This window comes from Lissotriton vulgaris, chromosome 8, assembly GCF_964263255.1.
Source record: "Lissotriton vulgaris chromosome 8, aLisVul1.2, whole genome shotgun sequence".
NCBI lineage: Eukaryota > Metazoa > Chordata > Amphibia > Caudata > Salamandridae > Lissotriton > Lissotriton vulgaris.
In genome coordinates, this window is record NC_141696.1 from 1382738189 (window position 1) to 1382754104 (window position 15916).

The following is a 15916-nucleotide window of genomic DNA, read 5'->3' on the forward strand; positions in this document are numbered from 1 at the left end:
GCATGGGCGAATTTTGCGGATCTCGCGTTTGCGAATTTTGCGGATTTGCGAATTCGCAATCCGCAAAATCCGCGAATTCCCGCGAATTTGCGGATTTTTTTTTCTTTGTGTTCGCCCGTGTTTCTGCCAGTTCGCGAGGGTTTTTACAATTTCGCAATTTGCGAACTTACCTGTCGGGTCGCAAGTTTTGCGAACTTGTTGTTTCTACGTGTCCAGCCTGTTTGGGACACTCTTCTTCATCACTGCCACTCTCTGTCACCACTGCCACTCTCTGACTACTCATGCCACCCTCTGGCCCACCCATGCCACCCTCTGTTTCATCACCACACCCTCTGGTTGTCCAGTGTACATTATTTTCGGCAAAGCAAAGCACACCTTCCCTGCCTCAAGTGACCTGAATTAATTTGGGGCTGATTAATGTGTCACAGAATATTTTTTTAGCTGGCACCTGCTTCCTTAGTGCGCCCTGATTAGTGATCTTTTGCACTTGCTAAGTGCTTTCATTGTTGCAAAATTAGTTACAACACCTGCCCTGCCCCAACTGACAATAATGAATTAGGGGCTGATTAATGGATTTTAACTTCCAGCCTGGCTCCTGCTTGTCTCCCTTAGCTGTAATTCAGGACCTTTGTGGCATATGTGTAACTATTCTGAGGTTCAGAGCAGGGTCACATAATAGTTGCAACTGGCAACTGAACTCTGGAGGGGCCCCTCAGGAAGCACTACAGGAAATGGCTACTAATGATGAGCCTGAACTTTTGAACCTGGCAAGTAGTTTCAGTTTTGCTAAGATCGTATTTCTGCAATTTAGCACTTATTCGCGGGGCGCGAAGTTGTACTGGGAAGCCGCGAACTCACGCGAACAGTGCGAGCAGTGCGAGCAAAATCCGCTGCTCGCGGATTTGCGGATTTTGCGGGAGATTCGCGAATCTCGCGGATTGCGGATTTCCCGAAAATCCGCAAAATCCGCGAGCGAAACGGATTTTCCGCCCATACCTAACTTGAATGGTGTAATCAGGGAAGAACATCACCCTGGCGTTGTCGACCTGTATGTCCGATAGCTTCCGCGTTTCGCGGAGAATGGCGTCCCGGTCACGGTAGTTCAACACCCGCATAAGCATTGGCCTCGGGTTGGAGCCCTCCGGCGGTGGACGGGATGGTACCCTGTGTGCTCTTTCCACCACAAAGTGTGGTGACAGTGTGCCCTCCGGCAGTAGCTCTCTGAGCCAGGCCTCCATATGTTCCGCCGTCTCCCTCCGTTCCCATCGTTCTGGCAGACCTACTATGCGTACATTGTTTCTTCTGGCCCGTCCTTCTGCATCCTCCGCTCTATCCTCGAGGAACTCCACCCGGTTGAGCAGGTCACGGACGTGCTTATCTGTTTGCGCCAGCTTGGGTGTGGTCTCCGCCATCGTTTGTTCCAGGGTCGTGGTGCGGTCGGACAGTTTCTTGTGGTCCGCTCGGAGGAGCGTCACTTCCACAGCCACCTTATTGATCCTGTTCTCTAGTGATGTACGGGTTAGCTGCATAGATTCCTCCAGGCATTCCATGGCCACCAGCATAGTGTCCAGTTTGGAGGCGGTTTGGTCAGTCTCCGTGTTCTCCACCATCTTTCCTTTGCTCAGCGTCCCACCGGTGCCGGTCTTTGCTCTGGTCCCCCCTGACATGTGGGTGGTCGTCACAGGTAGGCAGCCGATTGGGCAGGTTCTCGCGATGAACCCTGTTGGGGCTTGTGCGCGCTGGCCTCTTCTGGTCAGGCACTCTGCTCCGCCCGTGCCGGGCAGCGCGTGGTCCGCGAGGTATGAGGGGGGGGACCACGGCACCGTAGGACTTCAGGATTTAGTGTTATGACGCCGTCTGGGGAGGACGAGATGGCTGTTCTTTGTCTGGTATGAGAATCCCCAAGTGTATCGGTCGTCACTGTGAGTGTCTTTAATGCAAATCACCTCTCGGCTGTGCCATGTGGTGGTCCCCCAGGTCGTGCCGTTTGGCCCCTCCGGTTGCGTCTGTCCTGCGGGCCTGGGAAGGCACGCTCTGTCGGGTGATTCCAGACGCCACCAAGCGTCATGTGGGGCACCGTGTAGTTCAGTACCGGGCTAGCTGAAGTGGAGAATGCAGGGCTGCTCCAGTTTTTCACCCGCGTGGGCCTGGGTGATCCCCCTAGTGTAGGGCCGACCGCCAGATGGGCCGCCCCAACGTGGCCGCAGTTTGCGTGTCGTGTGGGCCGGGCTCCTCGGTGTTAGACGGGTCCGGCGTTGACCAGTGTCTATTTCTGAGCAGCGGGCGGGTACAGGTGTCCAGAAGATAGAGCCACACAGCCTCCGTTGTTGGTCGTTCAGACCCAGGGGCGACGCCGTCAGTGTGGGTCTCCAAACAGCGGAGCACGATCGTCCTCCGGCGTCCGCCAAGTTTGGCGGGAAGTCCCCAGCGCCGGCAGGTAAGGCGGATCAGTGGCTCAGTGCGCTGCGAGCCAGTGTGGCGTGCCTGCTTGCAGCTTCTGGGACCCCCGAGCAATGGGTACGCCAGGGGTATCGGGCGTCGTAATGTGGTCTCCTCCCCCTTGCTGGGACTGTTTCAGGGTGGTGGGTGAGTGTGGGGGCCCAGGGAGCAGAGTGGGTCAGCCCTCGCTGTAGCCTGCCGGGAACCAGGGGTAACGCTGTCCGTGTGGGCCCCCAAATAGTCGAGCGCGATCACTCTCCGGTGTTCACAGGGCTTGGCAGAATGCCCCCAGTGTCGGTTGGCAGGGTGGGCCGGTTTCACAGCCTGTTACTCTATCTCCACATTCATATTGAGAAAGTTTATATTTAAGTATCTTACAGCTATTTTTTCCCTAAGTGAGCTTTTTATAGTTGTGCGCAAAGTCAAAAGTTTGTTTTTCAATTGAGTAATTTCTAACCTACTCAACACCTCGGCTCTGAGATTATCAGCTAGTTGTTTCTCAATCTGTAGAATATTGGCCGTCACTATCTTTGTCTCTTTCATTCATATTGCATTTTGTTTGAATACATATTGTTGTGCTATACCCCTAATAGAAATTTAAGTCAAGGGGTGCTACAAGGGACTTATTTAGAACAGATTTAAATTCATTAATGAGTTGTACATATGTAACGCACTCTCGTGTATCCACAGGATAACTATCTTATATCGACTGTAACAAATATATTGGTGGAAGGCAAAAGGAACACATAGAGCAAGAATCGTATTCAGTGTTCAAATTTTTTTTTATATACTGTAACAAAAGTAGGGAGACAAATACAAATGAAGTAAAGCAAAAAGGTCATGAACAGAGGTCAATCAAATTTTCACTACAGTTCATAACTGAGAACATCAACTCCAGATATTTAAAGACACAACCAAAATTAATTAATAAAAAAAGGTTGCGAATTGGTGACAGAGCAACGTGACAGGAGATGATGGAGTGTCGACGTTTCGGTCTAAGTAGCAGTCGTCAAATAGACCATCATCAGGACGGTGTTTTTCTATGCAGGAAAAACTCCCTATGCAAAATAATAAATGCAATATTATCAACAAATGTCTTTGAAATTAGAAATACATTAATAAATATATACATACATGCTCTATGTGTCAAATAAAACTTATGTATCCATTTGTTCTCAGAGATCACTCCTTCCTAGTAACCACTGAGAAATGGTTTCTAAAATAAACCTGAGGCAGTATAGCTCAAGAAGTAAATATGCGTATCTTTCACATGATAAAACTAATACATTAAAACAATATTGAAAACGTGTACAGTTATTCATTTATAAAAAGAAGAGCAAATGTTCATTAAAAAAATTTGCCAAAGATTTCATTTGAATTCGGCAAAAATATGTACAAACATTTCTAATCTACCAAAACCTTGGAATTGCCGTTCAAATTCTGCATTGGTTCCAATGGCACATTACATCGAGCATTAGTCAATATGGTTGGACTGTTACCTCAAATTACCAAATAAACACCCTGGCTAAGGGTGAAACAGTGAGTGAGGACATATTTAGAACGAAAATCAATACATAGGTGCATTTATCAGACCATCAATCGAAAGAGGTTAGTTCGGTTTGTCACCTTGAATCCTCAAGTGGATCTTTTATAAGCACGGAAACAGCAGTGGCATGTGGCAAGAATGTCCCATATAAGTGCGGAATAGATGGCCTTACAAGCATCCCATACTGATAAAACAGTGGCAGTGTCAATATTGTATGTGATAAATTCCTTTATATGTTCCTTAAGGGATGTTACAAAAACTTCATCCGATAGTAAGTATCTTGGAAACATAAAGGGGTGTATTTCTTTTGACCTTTGGGCTAAACCAAATGTAAAAATAATAGGATTGTGATCAGAGGAAATTTTTGGCATAATCTCCATATGTCCTGAATCCATTAGTGCATCTGAAGCCCAAGCCAAATCTATTCAAGAGCAAAGTTTGTGGGGGGATGAATAGTAAGTATACCCTGGTATACCTGGATAAAGGCTGCGCCATATGTCTTTCACATTATGTATTCTTGCTAGTTCCAAAATTGCCGCTCTCGTTTTACGCATGCGTGGGAATATCCCTTTCTTCGTCACATCTTGTTCGTAATTTAGTGAACAATTAAAGTCCCCCATCAAAATAAGTTTGCCCTCCCAAGATAGTAATTCTACATTCAACCAATCAAATATATGTGGTTCATCTCTATTTGACCCATAGATAGCACAAAAGACATAATTGCATTTTCCTATCCGTATTTGCATTATTGCCCATCGTCCCCCGTTATCTGCAGCAGTTTTAATCACTTCTCCCCGCATTTGTCTCTTCTTTAATATTGCAACTCCTCTTATTGGAGCATTTAAAGTTGTGCAACCTACCATCTCATACCCTAGTTGGGTCAAAAAGTTTTTGTCCTTAAAACAAATATGTGTTTCTGTTAACATAACCAACTGTGCATCATACATTTTCAGTTCCTCGTAGACTAGGTTTCTTTTAGTCTTATTATTTAAGCCGGACACATTCTAAGCTAAGCAGCTACAGTACGCCGTTACGAGTGTGAGTACAATCATAAATCTCTATCCCTTTCTTATCGTTTCTATTAATTTTGCATCTTATAACTGCCATATTATTCTGACTTAAACTTGTCATGTCATTTTTTAATTTTTCTCCCCCATACCCCTCTCCCACTCCCTCCCCCTCCCTGCTCTATCCTCCTCCCCCCCGTACCATAGGGAAATTCATCCCTTTCGCACCTGCTGCCGTTGGTTGGGCAGCCTCTTGAGGGTGCAGCTGTCCGTGTGCCCCTCGCCTTCATCTTTAAGTATACCGATCTAGACCCCTCCAGATACAGTATCAGTTTGTCAGCACCTTATAAACATTCATGAGATTCAAAGAATATCAGCTCTTTTAAGTCTTATACATTAGTAATTTTTGCTAAGACCAACTCCGCCTCTTTAACCTGGTTAAGAAAATACGTATGGCCAGCTTTAATGACTTTTAAGCAGGCAGGTTCCTGAAGAAAAACCTGTGCCCCTGTTGCTTTAAAAGAATCAATTAATTGACGTAAGTTCCATCGTCTCTCCATAGTAGTCTTGCAAAGGTCTGACCTAACAAAGAAAGTTACATCTTCTGTGACAATTGGGGAGTTAGGTCTTGCTTTTAGAGAGACCGCCTGCCTCAGTAAAAAATGTCCCCAAAAAATCAGGAAAGGACGAGGAAATTTGTTTCCTTTATTTCTTTTTGCTAGCGGCAGTCTGTGAACTTTTTGTAATTGAGAGCCCCAATCCCAATCCGCCAGATCCGGGAAAGCACGTTGGGAAAGTTTAACAATGTAGGCACGAGGGTCTGACCCCTCCGACCCTTCTGGAATCCCGAAGAGTCTCAGATTCTGTCTTCTTTGTCTATTTTCCATGTCCTCAATTTTGTATTGTAAGGCACGGATCTCTTCGTCATGGCGGGTATTTTTTTTGTTCAGTATTTGCCGATTGTTCTTCAATTTGCACAACCCTCTGTTGTAATTCTTCTACTTCTTGGGTTATATTACTCATTTTACTATTAACTTCAAGCAGGTAGTTTTGCGTCTTTGTGTTGTCCTCTTTCAATTGTAAGATGTGTTGTTGTGCTTCGTGTCGTTGTTCGGTCAACGTATGTAGGATTAAGGCTAGAGAAGGAATCTCCAACAGTGGTGTGTCAGACAAGATGTCCCTACGAGGGATTGTTTCCGGAGATAGGTTTGAGGAAATTTGTGCCTCCTTTTCACAGTGGCCAGTCCCCTCATCCGTGACATCTCTAGTAGAGTGGGTAGGGTATATAGTATGACTAAGAGAATTTCCATTTGTCTCTTCTCTACCACCCATTAGTTCATGTGAACTCGACCCCCCAAAAGATGTATCCACTAATGATTGATTTAAGGGTTTAGGGGGGGTTGCGTTGTCCCACTCTTCTTGTGGGGGAATGGGCAGCCCTGTGGAGCTATTTCCTGATAGTCGTAAAGCCATTGTTTTAACCCCTCCTTTAGCCTGAATCCACTTAAGCAATGGGCTCTCCTCTATAATAGGATTACCTGTAGTATTTGCATATGTTATAGCCGTAGAAAGAGTGGAGGGGTTAGTATTTTTCTTATTCTTCGATTTATTTTTGGCCTTCCCTCTCCCTTTTTTCCGACCAAGTGATTTCAGCACATCCTGGGAAGAGTCAACCTCACCATTATCTTCTTCATCGATTAGTTCCTCATATTCATCATTAGACCCATCCTGTTTCTCATTATTTTCCACAACAGAGTCACCTGAGAACCCAATTGCTTCGTGACCTTCAATAGTATTGTGCACCGTTACCACCTGAGTATTAATATTAAGTTCCAAAGTCTCATAGTTCATGGTGCTAGGTACGTTGTTCGCTTCAGCGCCCCTTAAATCTGGCTCTGCATCCATTATCTCCATACCCTCTGAGTCCAGCGCAGGCGATTGCCCTGCATCTTTGTCAGCCTTATCTGCCTCTAAAATTTCTATAACCTCTTCAGAATTTTCAGCGCTTTCACCTCTGTCAGTGTCTTTAGTCTTATCCTTATTCATTAGCTCTCTAGCACCATTAATTATAGAGGCAGCAGAAGCAGTGGTTACATTACTCCCTTTCGTTTTTGTAGTGGTATTCTTATCTGCAACAGTGAACATAGGAGGTCGTATAATCTGCTGCTTACCCGATATTATTACAGCCTTATCTTGTTTCCCAGTCATATGTGGGTTCTGTGAGCTCATTCCGGCTCCTTCTCTCGGTAACCCGGTCCCAAGGATCTTTGCAGGAGTCTTTTGCTTTTCGGCCGTCCCCTGTATTTCAGCCGCTACGTTTCTTGCAGCAGCGGCCGCAGCATTTCCTTGACAGCCGTTCTCCTCCACCAATGCAGCCGGGGCACCCTTCACGATCCTTGTGCTCCGCGGCGGATTCTTCGGAGCCATTTCACACGTCGTACTGTTCGCTGCTGGGGAACAAACTCCACGCGCGTCAAAGCAGGAGACGCTCGCTACTCTCCAGGTGCAAGAATTGAAGCCGCGGCCCAGACCCGGAGAGCCGAGCCAAGATAGCAGCAACCAGCGAGCCCAGCGACCCCAGCCTGCCTCAGACCACAGGTCCCGGCCAACGTGTCCGCCCACAAGCAGAAGCCGCATTCGTCACTCTCCGCACAAACAACGGCTTTCCTGAAGGTAAATCAGCACAGAACTTAAAAAGTATAAATCTTATAGAAAAAAGAGTTGCGGTCCGTTGTTTTCTCAGGTTTGGCATAGGGGTTGATCAGCCGGTATTCATCCGAAGGTTATTGAGGCAAGGGAGCAACGGACTCGAGCTGCACCTAGCGGCGTCTTCAGTCCGCCATCTTCTTTTTCCCCCCAGAGGCAGGGATTTCCAGACATATAAATATTGGATGTTCTGTTGGCAGTGATGAACTTTATTAGACACTAGAAGTACACTTAGGGTATTGTACAGGCAAGGTCTATGTGACTGTGACACCTCAACGTCTGCAACAAGGTGTTGTGAAGCCAGACCACCCATTTTGCCACTCTGGAGTTTTCCTGGTAGGTTGCAGACTAGGGGGACTCTTTCAGAGGAGGATGGGCTGCCATGACTCAACTTTGACCCTATGCTCCCATTCTAGCCTCACCTCCTGCACTGTGGGCTGGTTTGATCTTTTTGGGCAGGGTTGATTTTGATTTCTAGTCTGGACCTGATCACGACTCTTTTGGGGGTCGGAAGAAAATGTGATGAGGTTACTTCCCAAGGAGCAATCAATTATGTTGAAAGTGGAGGGTGGGTGTCACTATACTGCTGAACATTAGTTACTAATGGAAAATGAATAAATAAAGGACTCTGGTTAGTAATTAAGGCCCTGTTGTTGCAACTGTATTTTCCCCCCCATGCCGAGTCTATAGGAAAATGCGTTAGTTCATATGGGTCTAAGGGCCTGACTATGATGGAGGTCCGACCGCCAACGGTGGCGATCCGACCGCCTTCTAGCATAGCGATCCAACTGCTGTGGTCAGAGGGACCGACCAATGGGCCAGACAGGCTCACAGAGCTCGTCGGTTGGATCGTAATTTCTACAATAGGGACGCTGCCTGCGCGGGCACAGCCATAGGGATCACAATGGCCCCATCCAAAGCCTTTCCTTAGCTGTTGGAAAGGGACTTTGGGGGCCCCTATCAGGGCACCCAAGGGCCTCTGTAATGAGGCCCAAGGGGGCACTTGTGGTGCCACCCCAAACATCCATGCTCTGTGTGCCAGGCACCACATGATGCCGGATGTTTCAAAACATCCCATTTTCCACTGTGGCTTGTGCTGCTGCATTTTTCTGGGCTGCAGCACAAACCACAAAGGAAAAGGGGGATGTTTCTAACGGCCTACACGCCGGCCACATCTTAATTTGGTGGATGGAACCGCCGAGAACATGTCGGTCGGTTTCCAACCTGCTGCGATGGCGGTCGGACGGTCGACTGACCACCATCACAAGTAGGACTTTGAGGTTTCTTTTATTTGAAATTGTATTATATCTTTGGGCGCTCCTTATGTTTTGCTTTAATTGAACAATTTACACCAATTTCTAAATTAATTTACACTCCACTGCGGCCCTCGTATAAAAAGTTTAAAACAGAATTAATCAAATGTGGCAAACCAATGAAAAGTTTAAGGAACCTCAAAAAATATTTCACCTGCTATTTTAATACAGGCAAAAAAAAATCCTGTTTTCCAATAAAGGAGCGCAGCTGCACACGGACCTAGTATAAACTGAGCAAACACGCATAATTCCCCGGAGCAGTCACGCCTTACGCACATACTAAGTAGACGTCAGCTCGCAGTCTGAAATCCTGCACAGAGCAGCAATGTTGGGATAGCCAGGGAGTGGCTGCAGTCGCACGCGCGTGCATCCTGTTCAAGCAGAATGGCCTGCTAATCTGTCTCTGTGACTCTGTGTATATTCCCAGGAGGCAGCTCGAATTACCATAACGTCAAACATTTACTGTAGTCAAAGTAGTTCTCAGGAATTCGTTCCTCTGATCTAATCAGACACTGAAACGCGATAACACCTGATTTAATTCCCCCATCAAAAAAGTCAAACATATTCCTTAGACATGGTAAATAGCACATTCATATGAGACAGCAAAACCCAGAGAGGTTATTACAGTTAAGTCTGTTGACAATTAAGTTCTGTTAAAAAGTAAGCCCTTTCCATGAATACATTTCAATACTAAACTGTAATAACAACGCAGTTGTAAATAGTGCGCTCTCTGCAGGGCCCTATTGACCCGCAGGTGATGGGTTCGAATACCGGCAGGCACGCTCAAACTCCCATGCTTCTGAAGTCGATAAATGAAATACCACTAAGTAGAGGGGTGCATTTCTTTCGCTGTTGAAGTCTTGTAAACTTCAAAATGTTTGCTCCATGCGACGCTGGCAAAGTTTGACGGATTCCCTTCACTTATGCGACTGTATGGAATAACGTTGACGCTCTACGACGTAGGGCTGTTTTATTAGTGTAAATAAGAATATATAAAAATGTGATATAAAGTCTGTCTGAAGTCACGATTTTTATGCGCAATTCACAGTACTTGCAAACCCTGTGAAATTGCACAGTTTTCAATAGCGTTTTATGAAGGTTTAAAAAGAAAACAACTTTGCAATTTCGCACACTCCTTTATCAATGAAAATGTGTGTGTGTTGGAAGAGTAAGTGGTATTTGTTACACCAGACAAACTCCAACTGCCGAGGGGTGGGGGTCGTAATTAATCTGGCGTCATAAATGACACCTACAGCAGATTTCGGTGCGTCCTAGACCAAGATACACATGTTAAGGCGAATACCGCACTTTTCCCTGTCATAACCCAGCTGGTGTGAGTTATTTAATGCATTCGGTGATTACTGGGCATGGTAAATACCACACACCTCACAATACCGGACCCTAAACTAACAGGGGGTTGTTTAAGGATCCAAAACCCTGACCTGCTCATAAATGAGGCCTTTGAATAGGATGATAAGTGCATGGTTTATTTAAAGAACCACGAAACTGCAAAACGTGAGGAATCAAACAGTTATAAGAAAAACATCTTATTTTTTTATCAATTTATTATAGGTGAAATGATGAGCAGAAAGCACACAAACACCCACCAGTCCTCATAACACCCCTCACAATTGCCACAAACAGCCGATAGAATATATATTTTTCTTCATCGTTCATACAAATCCTTTCCCAAATGTTTTCTGTGGCTTTTTGAGTGCAGCAGCTTGGGGCGCCGGTTTGAGGTTGTAATCACTTTGTTTTGTGATCTGAACCCTTCGTTTCTCTCGGTGGCTGCTTCGTCGCCCGACCTAGGCCACACCACAGAAGCCTCAGATAAGTTAGATGAGAGCTAAAATCAGCTCACTTGGATATCTTCTCCGGTCAGAGTAACCTATATCTTGATTGGCCAGGCAGGAAATGAGATTTGGTGGGCCTGAGAGATTCAGATAGGCGCAGGAGGGCCAGAGAGAGAAGGAAGCAAACAGCAGCAGCATACCACAGTGGTATACAACCCCACCCAAGTCAGGGGTCTTCAAGATCTGAAGATTTGGAACCCCCTCCTCAAAGTGTTCCCTACCACATCATTACGTATCCATTGTGCTGTACTTTTGTACAAAAAAGAAAACGATCTATATGTGCAATACATGTTAGTGATGAACATGGAGGTCGATTCGACAACATTGCCAGCCAATTATTCGACCATGTACCTATTGGGGAAAATTAATAAAAGCCTATATGAATATGGAAAGTAGGACTAAAGGAATACTCATATGTCTTTGTGAATCATGCCTGAAACAGACAACTCCCAAAAAGTGCAAGAAAGGTCCAATCCTTTCTAGTTGTCCAAACGCTATATTAATATTTCCTGAATATTCACATGTTATTCCCATTTTAGATGTTTTTGGGCCAAATCACAAAGGCATGTGCGTGTACTTAAGAGTATAGAATGAGTTCTATTTTGCACAATCCAAAGTGCCTTTGCGAATAGTCCTTGTTCGCCATGGTGCTATCGCAGAGTTAAACAGTTGCTCCACCCCTAGCACCTTAGCAGTCTCCTATTTGCTTCTCAGGGTCTAGGGGACGGGCAAGGTGTTCAAATTACAATTTCAGCCACCTCCTGCACCAGCCTTTATGGCCCCAAAACCAGGGTTGTCAGTGACATTGCAGGACACCAAAGGGCTTGCCACAGATTGCAAATGTTACCTTTTGGCTACCCCAGTTGACATCCAGAGTCTTACCCATTTCCCATTCCTGGTGTCATCCCCCGTCACCCACAGGAACAGATCTCCACTGATTCTTGTGTAGCTATTACAGACACCACATTCCTCATCCACTGTAGCTTCCATAGTTTGCTTGAAGACTGATGCAAAGTGACCCCTCCGACCACATTTCCTGCACTCCTTATTGGGTGCTATACATTTCTTATAGCCAGCAGAGTGATAGTTGCTACCGCAATGGTAACAAGCTCTGTTACCAGATCTTGATTTCATGATCCCAGATTTGATGATAGCATCCACATCTGACTCAATTAGGGCAAATTAGCAACATCAACTCACTCAAATTCTCTTTTCTCCATCTCTCTCATACATAACTGAGATTGCTCCACCACTTTAGCCATATCAATAGCATCTTTCAAGGATGGATTTTTAGCGTCCCATAATCGTTCATGAATTTTCTTGCTCCTACATTGAACAATGAGTTAATCAAGCTCATTTGTCATTGCCCCAAACTTACACTTCATAGACAACTCTCTATGTCTCGCTAAAAATTCCTCAATGGTGTAATTCTCCATTTGAGGATACACATATAAAGTTTGCATCTATCCATGACCACATTTACTTCCTTTGAAAACCTATGTTCGAGGCATTTCTTGGCCTCAACATAGACATTGACAACGCAATCCCCGATTAGTTCCAAAAACTAAGGAAGGTACTTAAAAACACATTGTCCCTCCTTGCCCAAAGAGTTCAAGAGTAAAGCTTTCTTTCTTGCAGAACTAAACTTTTGCCCATCAATAGATTCAATGTACGTCTCAAACATCCCTATCTAGTCTTCCCATTCTATATTTAGTGAACCTGACTGAAATAAAAAGAGCAGAGGAATAACAATCCCTCAACTATATCCTAAGCACTTGTAACTACCTACAATACCAATAAAAAAAACTACACTCTATAACGAAAAGGTGTTTTACACTATAGCAAACAATTTTGACAAGCGAGAATGTAATGATGAAAGCATTCAAATGGGGGGGGGGGTGGCTACGAGATGTAGCAAGATGGCCGCAAGTAAGGGTCGCTCCTCAGAACCCCGCTCCCACCCGCCGATCCGCCTAAAATATCCTGTGCCCGAGTCGGAAATGAGCCTTCCGGCATTCTGCTGATCATAGCGACCCTCGACCTGAGCCGTTAGCATCTCAGTAGACGGAGTTGGAGACCTCGCGGATTGAGGCCTACATCAGTGCGTAAGCCGGGACCTGGATAGCGGCCATGCCCGCATTGGGAGCACTGGAGACGGGCTGAAACAAGTGCGAGTCCGGGTATCGAGCCGCACTTTACAGCTGAACGAAACTTGATCCGGCCAGCAGCGGTGAATTGGAGCGTGACGACCGGTGCCCACGGTAATAGAATAAGGCCGGTTGAAGACATTGCTGACCCGACGAGAGAGCGCCGGGGACGCCGAGATCCGACCAGGGATCCGTGAGGCATTGTGAGGAGTCGACAGGGGCATTTGAGACGTGCGGCTGGTCCCTGCTGCACCTGCATTCCTTTCTTTTTTATTATTATTTATTTTATTAGAAAAAAGATCTGGTAATGACAAAGAATAAATACATTTCATCCATGTATATATCTTAGCTTAAAAATACACTCATGCTTTAGATAAAAGTAGGCATGTAACAGCAATTAAAACAGTAGTACAAAAAAAGAAAAAAATTGACAAGACAGAGGAAAACACACAATTCATTAATAGGAATATACACCGTTATATACGGGGCGTAATCCAATCCGTAATTGGTCTCCAGATATTCTGCCCCCACTCCCTCATCATTCTACCCCTACATAGATAGAGAGCGCATTCGATATTATAAATTTCCCAAGAGCCTTGTCAGCCACATCTGATAAGAGGGAGGCGATACATCCTTCCACACAGCAGCAAGCTATAGCCAGAGGACAGCTACAGATGTAAATATAAGAGCTTAGTTCTCCTTGATAAGGCCCAGATTACTATCAGCTCCAATTAACATTAGAGTAGGAGATAGGTCGATCTTAAAGCCTAGCAGCCCTTCCCAGCATTTTTCTATCTCCCCCTTAATTACAGTAAGCGTATTGCAGTAATAAAACATATGTAGAATGTCAGCTGGGCCTTCCAAGCATCTTGGGCATTTATTATCCTCTTTTTTCCCCCAATCAAACAGTTTGGCAGGGGTAAAATATAGGTTAAAAAGTGTCTTATAGTGTTGGGCTCTCAAATCTGAGGACCTGAATACCCTATTTGAAAGCTGCAAAGAATTATATATATTCACATCCGGGTCAACCAATTTGAGAGCCCAAGACTTTTCACTTTTTTCCAGTTCGTCATGCGATCTAGAAACCAGATTGCCGTAAATCATTTTAACTTTAGATCCACCCTTCAACAAATACTCTATCATACTGATCTGACCTCCTGGAATAATCCGGGGTCTGATCTTCTTCAGTAGGCCAGAAATTTGCAGGAATTTAAAAGCCTGACTTGCTGGAATTCCAAATTCCTGCTGTATCTCAGAAAAGCTCAGTAGATTATCCCCTTCATAGATATCTCCTACACTCTTAATCCCCTGTTGCTCCCACAGTGCCCCCATCCTATCTTTACTAATTTGTGGAAAGATGCTAGAATTCCAAAGGGGTGTATAGTAGTTGATTTTTGGAAATTCTAGCATCTTTCGAATTCTTGACCAAATTTCCCAAACACTCTCCAAAACCTTATAGCGCACCTTCTTATAATATTGCCTATTATTTTTATGTAACAGGAGACCTAGTGCCTCTTTACCCAGCAACAACTCATATATAGATGGTATGTCTTGTTTATCAAAGCAAGTGCCAGACACTTTTGTTGCCGGCTCAAATAGTATCGCCATCTGGGTTAGCAAACAGGCCCATTGATAAAATCTGATATTTGGCATTGCCAGCCCACCCCTTGATTGAGGAAGTGACATTAGTTTCCCTGATCGTCTAATTTTGCCATATTGCCAGACAAAGTTTATAAATACTGACTCAATTGTTCTTAGCATAATGTCGTCAATCAGATAAGGATTTGAACGGAAAAGATAGAGTATCTTGGGGAGCATAGTCATTTTGAGTACATTTACTCTTCCTATAATAGAAAGATGGAGAACATCTATTCTCTTAAGCTCTGCATTTATTGTTTTTAGCAATGGATTAAAATTTGTTTTTACAATATCATTAATCACAGAGCTAACCTTAACTCCTAGATAGACTGCAGAATCCTGGTATCTTTGATCTACCCTTAAGATGTTGTTTGTGCAAATTATCTGCGTTTTACTTTCATTAAGAAGATACAATGATCTCCGTCCAAACTCCTTTGCTATACCAGCAATCGCTACCATGGCTTTCTCCGGTTCTGGCGTGATGATAGCCAGATCATCTGCATAGGCTAGCAGCTTTGTTTCATAGCCATTACAGACCACAGGTTTAATTTCTAAGCAGTCTAATAAGTAACGCACCAATAGATCTATTAACATTGCAAAAAGAATGGGTGAATAGGGACACCCCTGCCGTGTCCCCCTTGAAATACTAAAGGGTTCCGAAGAGCCTCCCATCAATTGGATCCTTGCTTTTGGCTCAGAATACATTGCCCAAATTGCTCCCATAATTTTAGGGCCAAAGCCCCTTCGGCCCAATATCCCCCACAAATAGTTCCATGCAACACGATCAAAGGCCTTTTCAGCATCGTGGAGGATCATGGCCATCGGTCCCCCCGTGACAGCATGGACATCGAACAATAAGATGGCACGTCCGATATGGTCCGTGGTCCCACGACCCGGGATTAACCCATGCTGCCACGGAGAAACCAGACGACCAATGACCCCCCCCCCCCCAGCCTCTTGGCCAAGACCTTTGCATAGATCTTGGTGTAAGAATTTATGAGGGATATTGGGCGATAAGAGCCAGGTTTCTCTTTAGGTTTGCCCTTTGTATGAAATACAATGATATTTGTCTCTTCCCACACGGTACACAGTCAAAATATCGAGTAGGAAATATCGACCTACCATAATATCGAGTCTGAAATATCGAAGGTGCATAATATCGAAGGCAAGAATATCGTAGGACAGAATATCGACCCAAGGTAAGTAATATCGAAATACTTAATATCGATGTAAGTAATATCGAAGTTAGTAATATTGATAGCAT